Genomic DNA, 9,329 nt, shown 5'->3' with positions numbered 1-9,329 from the left:
AGGGCAGTGTCCCCAACCACTACCCTGGGGCATTGGGATACTTTTTAGACCAGAGGAAAGAGTGCCTCCTACTGGCCCTCCAACACCACTTCCAGTAGCATCTGGTCTCCCATCCAGGGACTGACCAGGACCAACCCTGCTTAGCTTTAGAAGCAAGCCAGCAGTGGTATGCAGGGTGGTATTAATAAGTGCATCGATGGCATCATCCCCACAGTGACCGTACTTACATATCACAACCAGAAGCCAGGCAACATCCTCACTGAGCTAAAGGCTGCCGCTTTCAAGGAGTGGGACACTAATGCGGACGTTTATAAGAAATCCCACTATGCTCTCCGAACAGATAAAGAGTCAATAGAGTCAGTTAAGAACAAATTATTATTTACAATGACGACACCGGCCAAAACCAGACGACGTTGGGCCAATCGTGCACCTCCCTATGGGACTTCCAATCATGGCTGGTTGTAATACAGCCTGGATTCGAACCAGGGTGTTTGTAGTAACGCCTCTAGCACTGAGACGCAGTGCCTTAGACTGCTGCGCCATTCGGGGGCCTCTTGAAACATGTAGGTTGTGGCAGGACTTCCAAACTATCACAGATTACAAAGGGAAACCCAGCCGCAAGCTGCCCAGTTACACAAGACTATCAAACGAGCTAAATGCCTTCTCGCTTCGAGGCAAGCAACACTGAACCACGAGATCACCAGCTTTTCCAGATGGCTGTGAGATCACGCTATCTGTAGCCGAAGTGCGTAAGACCTTTAAGCAGTTTAACATTCACAAGGCGCAGGGCCAGACAGATTACCAGGATGCGTACTCAGAGCATGCGTCTGTGAAGTGTCTTCACTGACATTTTCAACCTCTCCCTGACCCAGTCTGTAAAACCTACATGTTTCAAGCAGACCACCATAGTCCCTGGCCCAAGAACGCCAAAGTAACCTGTCTAAATGACTATTGCCCCATATCACTCATATACAGTATGTAGCCATGAAATGCTTTTGAAAGGCTCACATCAACACCATCATCTCAAACACCCTGGACCCACTCCAATTTGCATACCACTCCAACAGATCCACAGACGACACAATCTCTATTGCACTCCACAATGTCCTTACCCACCTGGACAAAAGGAACACCAATGTGAAAATGCTGTTCATTGACTACAGCATCATAGTGCCCTCAAAACTCATCACTAAGCTATGGACCCTGGGACTGAACACCTCCCTCTGCAACTGAATCCTGGACTTCCTGACGGGCCTCCCCCAGGTGTTGAGGGTAGGCAACAACACATCCGCCACTGCTGACCCTCAACACGGTGGGCCCTCAGGGATGCTTAGTGCTTAGTCCCCTACTGTACTCCCTGTTCACCTACGACTGCCTGGCCATGCACGACTCCAACACCATCATTAAGTTTGCTGACAACACGACAGTGGTAGGCCTGATCACCGACGACGATGAGACAGCCTATAGGGAGGAGGTAAGAGACCTGGCAGTGTGGTTTCAGAACAACAACTTCTCCTTCAACATCAGCAAGACAAAGGAACTGATTGTGGGCTACAGGAAATGAAGGGCTGAGCACGCCCCCATTCACATCGGCAGGGCTATAGTGGAGTGGGTCGAAAGCTTCAAGTTCCTCGGTGTCCACATCACTAAGGATCTATCTTGGTCCACACACACCAACACAGTCATGAAGAGAGCACTACAATGCCTCTTCCCCCTCAGGATGCTGAAAGGATTTGGCATGGGCCCTCAGATCCTCAAAAAGTTCTACAGCTGCACCACTGACAGCATCTTGACTGGCTGCATCACCGCTTTGTATGACAACTGCTCGGCATAAGACCGCTTGGCGCTACAGAGGGTAGTGCGTACAGCCCAGTACATCACAGCTCCCTGCCATCCAGGACCTTTATTCCAGTCGGTGTCAGAGAAAAGCCCTAAACATTTTCAAAGACTCCAGCCACTCAAGTCATAGACTATTCTCTCTGCTAGCTCACGGCAAGCGGCACCGATGCACCAAGTCTATAACCAACAGGACCCCGAACAGCTTCTACCCCCAAGCCATAAGACTGCTAAATAGTTAAACAAATAGCTATGTAGACTATCTGCATTGACCCTTTTTGCACAAACTGTTTTGACTCATCACATACGCTGCCGCTACTGTTTATTATCTGTCCCTTTATTCCTAGTTATATGTACATATCTACCTCAATCACCTCGTTTCCCTGCACATCCACTCGTGACTGATACCACGTGTATATAGCTAAGTTATCATTACTCATTGTGTATTTATTATTACGTGTTTTACTTTTCTATTATTTCTCTCATTTCTTTCTCTCTGCATTGTTGGGAAGGGCCTGCAAGCAAGCATTTTACTGTTAGTCTACACTTGTTGTATATGAAGCATGTGATGAATTAAATGTGATTTGATCCTCTGAACATCAACATCCTATTTTCACAGACAGGTTAGGAATAGGAGTGATGGTGTCCTTCCCATTCTCAATTGAGAAGGCAGGTCCTAAAATGGAAGAGGGACACATTTTATGAGAAAATAACAGTATCAAAACAGTAGGCAGTTGACTCTTAAAAAGTGTGCCATCATGTCTTACAAAGCTTGAAATCCAAATTGGGTAATGCATAACAGATGAATTGTCATATGGCGTATTTGGATTGTTGGTGTCCTGTTTCTGGAAGTATAGATGGATATGAGTATATATAAAAGTGCTTCTGATACTTGTTGATTTTGTTGAGGTAAGATAGCACAAATTCTTAAAAGGTGTCAATGAATTTGATTTGATTTGATATATGGGCACTTGACCATGAGTGAGAGGATAGTTTTCCCCAATTGACCAATAGATCTTGACATACTGGTCTCCGTCACTCCTGTTGTGCTCATGGTAGATGCCCAGTGTGTGGACATGTGAGTAAAACTCATCCAGTTTTACTCTGAATGTCAATGTAGTCTGACTGGCCACTCCAGGGACCAAATCGAATGCAGGTTCTTGTGTGAAACGATTTCATGGACGTCTCAATCATAGCCTTTTCGGAGTCATCTGTGATGAAGACCAATAAGACTTCTGTCTCACTTGCGTTATCGCATCATAACATCAGATTATATGTGTTCATGGCTTAAGAATAAATAATGAATGTGCTATGTCAATTTATAAATAAAATAATTATTTTCACTTACAGAAGTAATTGTCTTATGATACAACACCTCCACCAGTCCAGAGGAGGATTTGGTCCATCTGCAGTAGTTACTGTTGCCCCAACACTTCATGGCGTTTCTGGTCCTGAGTACAGCTACATCTCCCTCCATCAGCATCTGGCTCATCCCTTAGTGCAGAGTCAAGTGGATGGCTCATCCCTTAGGGCAGAGTCAAGTGGATGGCTCATCCCTTAGTGCAGAGTCAAGTGGATGGCTTATCCCTAAGTGCAAAGAGTCAAGTGGATGGCTCATTCCTTAGTGCAGTCAAGTGGATGGCTCATCCCTTAGGGCAGAGTCAAGTGGATGGCTCATCCCTTAGTGCAGAGTCAAGTGGATGGCTCATCCCTTAGTGCAGAGTCAAGTGGATGGCTCATATCTAAGTGCAAAGAGTCAAGTGGATGGCTCATCCTTTAGTGCAAAGAGTCAAGTGGATGGCTCATCCCTTAGTGCAAAGAGTCAAGTGGATGGCTCATCCCTTAGTGCAAAGAGTCAAGTGGATGGCTCATTCCTTAGTGCAAAGAGTCAAGTGGATGGCTCATCCCTAAGTGCAAAGAGTCAAGTGGATGGCTCATTCCTTAGTGCAGTCAAGTGGATGGCTCATCCCTTAGTGCAGAGTCAAGTGGATCACATAACGAAGATATGGATTATAGATGTTATGTTAATCAGATACTGACTTGTGAGTTTATAAATCTATCTTATGTACCTTTGTTTCTTGCTAGTTCAGCATTGTGTTTCTAGCTAGTGTTGTAAATTGCACAAATAATATGTACCTTTTCAATATACAGTAGACTTGATTATTATATAGCACTGCACAGTATTGTGCATTTAAAGTGAAAACTTACCATCCTCAACAGGCCATTCTTGCAGAGGAGACAATCACTGCGTGAGTGATTCTGAACACTACAGTGAGTTGAGAGTTTAGATAGGAGCTCAGCCGTGCCGAGGGCTCCAGCTTTTACAAGCGGAGAGTGGGCCTGGGAGAGACCAAGCAGGAGCAAGGCGAATATGGCAAAGTTGAGGCTCTGGCTCGTGCTCCTTTAGCGGGTGGAGATGCTCAAGGTGGAAGCAGGTGTGTGAGTGAGTCAGAGCATAGTTTTTATACAGCCACACAGGGAGGGACCACCAGGCCATATGTCAACACGAGGAGCCTAAAACAAGTATTTAGAAGAGGGATTAGTACAGTAACCTCGCCCATCCATTCAGTCACTGACTCATGATACATCTACAAGGGCAGGTAGAGTTGTGATAGCTATGTTTTTCATGAATAATCTTAGCTCTAATTAATCTTCATCTGATTACAGATAGTAGGCCTAGGCATCTACAATGTATAAGTCAAGCTGGACATATGGGAGTATGGAGTTGGCAAAGCTCCCATACTAAGACATTAAAATATCACTCAAAGAGTAAATTTATAGAATCCATTAGAAAATTCATTAAGTGCTGTATATATTACAAAGATTCTTTGAATTTAACATATTAACATAAATCTGTATTGTAACGCAGACTGATTAAGGGCTCTATTCATTCCATACTGCTAAAATTCAGCATTACAACATGATTGAAATTTAAAGGCAATGTGCCTGTGTTAGCAGAGACTGCATTCATGGTAAATGCTGCAGATGTCGGCTTAATAGGAAATGACCTTTACATTTCTAGCGTGCTCTCTGTAACACTTCAGCGATACAGATTGAATAGAGCCCTTATGGTCCAAATGCTTCAGTTTTCAGCGAGGGAGTCCATTGTGGATGTTCTGTCACTAAATAAACCCCTACTTTTAACAGTAGGCTAACACTTTACATTAAGGTACCATTTAGGGCCTCCTGAGTGGCGCAGCGGTCTAAGGCATCACTACAGACCCAGATTCGATCCCAAGCTGTGTGACACCCAGCCATGACTGGGAGACCCTTGAGGCAGCGCACAGCGTTGTTTGGGGCCAGGGGAGGGTTTGACCGGTCGGGATGTCCTTGTCCCATCATGCTCTAGCCACTCCTTGAGGTGGGCGGGATGCCTGCAAGCTGACTTTGATTGCCAATTGTATTGTATTGGTGCCGCTGGCTTCCGGGTTAAGCGAGCAGTGTGGCAAGAAGCAGTGCGGCTTGGCAGGGTTGTGTTTCGGTGGAGGCATGGCTCTCGATCTTTGCCTCTCCCGAGTCCATACGGGAGTTGCAGCAATGGGACAAGGCTATAACACCAAATTGGGGAGAAAAAAGGGGTAAAAGTACAAAAAATATATACAGTACCTGTCAAAAATTTGGACACACCTACTCATTCAAGGGTTTTCTTTATTTTCTACATTGTAGATTAATAGTGAAGACATCAAAACTATGAAATAACACATATGGAATCATGTAGTGACCAAAAAAGTTTTAAACAAATCAAAATATATTTTAGATTCTTCAAAGTAGATTCCTCAAAGGTACCATTTATAAAGAGTCTACAGTTGTTTATAAATAGTAAATAATAAACTACAGATAATAGTTAGTTTACTATAGTTAAATTATAGTTTATTGTATTACATTGTTTAACATATATAGAAAATAGTTTTGATCCCATAACCATGTAATCTGACACACTGGGTGAGGTTGCTGCAGTAATCCCTCTGCTAAAAGGCATGTTGACCCAAAGTGATGATAAAAAGCAGAAGCCTGACTGGTAGCACCTCCCTATGTGGGTCTCTGACAGTCTCACACACCTGTTCCTATGCACCGGATGACGGTATCATAGGTCAGCCATTTAGATAAGGTAGAGAGGTTAATCAAACTCGACCAAAACAACGGAATTGCCATGGAATCGCATGGGAGAAAGGGCCGTGGGGGAATGTTCCTGAGTCTCCTCATTGCCCTCCAGAAAAATGTGCCTACATTTAGGCTATTGTTCATATGTGTATTTCACATGTTGCGGTAAAAAGCTGAGTATAATGCTTGTATAGATGTCAACCCCAACACATGTTCATCGTCCTCTGGGGTGGCAGGTAGCCTAGTGGTTAAGAGCGTTGGGCCAGTAACCAAAAGGTTGCTTGTTTGAATCCCTGAGCCGGCTAGGTGGAAAAATTGGCCATTGTGCCCTTGAGCAAGGCAGTTAACAACAACTGTGCCAATGATGTTGATTAAGGCCGCCCCCCACACCTCTCTGACTCAGAGCTTAAATGCGGAAGAAGCATTTAGGTTGAATGCATTCAGTTGTCCAACTGACTATCACCTTTCTCAATCAACTGCATTACAGTAAAAGGCGACTGACTACCACCACCGAGTTCTGTATACTAACCACTTTACATAAACAGGACTTTGCATTTAGCAGTCACTTCTAAACCTGAAAAGGGACAACTTGTACAGCCAAATATATCCAAATCAGACTTTAGTAACCGCATTGTGGGCCTGTTACAATACATCAATCATGACGGATTTGATGAATATCCAATATTTTTACATCAGATGTGTGGAATGTGCTCCAATCTGGTCAATGGAACAGTCTACACTCCTTTACCGCATCTATGGTTGCTATGTTCATACCATTCTGGAACTTTGAGGGGTCATGACATAGCCTCTCTAGTAATTCAATAGGATCTCAATGAGCTTATTCTACATTGCAGTGCAGGCGAGTTTGAGAGCATCAAACTGTGATATATCCAGTGCTTGACTTGGGCAGGAGCTCACCAGAGCTGAGTACCAGCACCTCAAATGTTCTTCTGCTTGAGCTCCTGTTCCTCTTATAGAATATTAGCTCAAAAGAATTGTGGTGTTCCTGCACCTAAATATAAACAGTAGGCATACCGGCACCCAAAATGAGTACTGGCAGCTATTCCAGTCCAAGTCAAGCACTGTATTGATAAATTGTGACTGACTGACTCATCTACAAATAATAATGAGTATTTATTTATGATGTAAGGTGATTTGTAGATCAGTCAATCGGCTGTCGCCTACACCTATGGCTCTGATAAACCATCAAGCCTGCATGCGCAGTTGACTCTGTGACCTTGTGCTCGAGGAGACGAAAGCAGACGTCACCACAGACAGGCAGGCACATACTGTAATTGGCAATGTAATAAAAACACCACTAGAGAGCGCTACAATACAACAACTAATGAAATGCGACAATTCAGATTCCCAACATTGAAAAGCTAAAAAAGAAATGTATATTGATCAAATATGTCTGTCCTCTTTCTAAATCTATACCATTTATGTATGCTAAAATATTGCCACTCAAAACCAGTGCTAACAGGTGACAGGTGTCCTATTCCACAATGACCCAGTAATAACTAACACAATAACTAACACGTCATGTGACATGCCATGCGGCCTAACAGTTATGTGTGTTTGGCTATTGGATGAGTAAAATTAAGATCCCACTATGCTTTCACCATTCAGACAGAATAGGGTTGTCTACTATATAGAGGGTGTTGGTTTTCAGAGATGCAATGCCACGGAAGAATGGCAGTACTAGAATGTAATGTTCGGCTGGCTGGTGGAACATTTCCTGATATGACAAGGCTTACTTTTTACTTCACTGAGGGTCTCTCTTTCACCCCTTCTCTCATTTCGACCATGTCCCGTTTCCCTATTTGTTCAGTTCACTCTTGGTTACTTAACCTTAGATGGACAAGAACAGGCTGAGGACACCCTAAATAATTAACTCCCTTTATATCCGTCTCTGCAACCATTTGGCAGCAGACCCCCAACGCCAGGATGAAAAAGCAGAATTCAATAAAAAGCCATCTCATTAAAAGTACGCAAAACAATTAGATGAGTGGGCTACAGTAGTAAGATATGCACAACAACTGGATCACAAAGAGAGTAGCCTAGCTTTGTGGAAGCTATAGTCGGCATACACTTTTCACTATACAAAGCATTATCTGTGTGGTTGCTTGTTTTAGTGCCTGTGTGTCTGTTGTTCACACCTGTCTCTGGTCATATGACCTGTCAGCATGCCACCATCCCAGGCCATGGCCTCCTTTGACATACAGCACATTCGTTCATACCTATTCTAAAGTCGTACAATGTTTCACGTGACTCCTAAAAAGAGGAGTGTTTAAAGGACTAGGCAAGGCATCTTATGCTCTAACAACTTAATTAACAATAATAAATAAAAACATTCACCTCAAGCTCCTAAACCTACCAATCACCCAGAATATAGTGTATGTGAAACGCCGTTTTTGCAATAGGGGATAATGCGTGTGGAGCTGGTGTGGAGGCTGACTGCAGCAACATGCAAACCGTTTGAAATGCAGCGCATGCGGAATCCGTGTATGACCTTCAATTCAAGGTCGATGTTTTTCTCAATGACACCGGGAACACTGCCATCAGTCTCCAATCTCTCTGCAGTGTCTCTGAAAATATTCTCAGACGTCATAGGTCTAACACATGAACATACAATACATTATTATAAGCTAATTATTTTATGATTGATAGGTTTGATTAAAGAATATTTCCTGTTATATATTTGTATTATAGGAGACTACCGCATGTGGTCTTCCTCATGCTAAGCTATTTTAACAAACACACTACTTAGATAATTCCAGTTGCCAACTGTTCTGTGTTTTAAAATGAATTTTCCGCGGACAGGGGAAATGGGTTGTCGGCTCTTTCCATGACTGCGATAGCACTGCATGCGCACCCCTCTCCCTTCCTCTATCGATGCCAGCTGTTATAGTCAAGTTAACAAGCGGATTCTATACTTCGGTTTTTTCTCTTCTCATCTCGTTGCAGTCGTCCACTGACCCCCACTTCCTTGGCATCGATCCAAAACTCCGCGTACCAGCTGACGAGTGTTGCCTACGTAGCGCAGTGAGCCGGGTCAGAGTCACAAGACCGAGTCGACTGAGCTCGGTTGCAAACATTTTCCATGCCATCTAAAGCTATGTTTACTATGGTGTCGTTTGATCCATTGGGGGACATGAATTCCGCTGCATTACAGACATGTACGAATAAAATGTATTTTGCAAATTGGCCCATAATTAACTGGTTATTGTTCATTAGAAACTCAGGTATGACAGGACTAGGAAATAGTGCAGCATTTATATTGTGAAGCTATTTGGGTTGCATAATCAAATGTGGATTGCATAATCATATAGCTGTTTCTGAAATGAAGTAGGCTAGGCCTAGACCAACAAATTATCAAACTGCAGAAGCAA

The 9,329-nt window shown here is 43.5% G+C and overlaps 1 pseudogene; it reads right to left on the bottom strand.

The window, feature by feature from the left end:
- Positions 1–2,435: 2,435 nt before the first annotated feature.
- On the bottom strand, positions 2,436–3,328 carry LOC110509406 (annotated as a pseudogene).
- Between the last annotated feature and the right edge of the window lie 6,001 nt (positions 3,329–9,329).

This window comes from Oncorhynchus mykiss, chromosome Y, assembly GCF_013265735.2.
Source record: "Oncorhynchus mykiss isolate Arlee chromosome Y, USDA_OmykA_1.1, whole genome shotgun sequence".
In the NCBI taxonomy this organism is placed as follows: domain Eukaryota; kingdom Metazoa; phylum Chordata; class Actinopteri; order Salmoniformes; family Salmonidae; genus Oncorhynchus; species Oncorhynchus mykiss.
The sequence above is the reverse complement of the archived record's forward strand: the minus strand, read 5'-3'. Positions and strand labels throughout refer to the sequence as shown.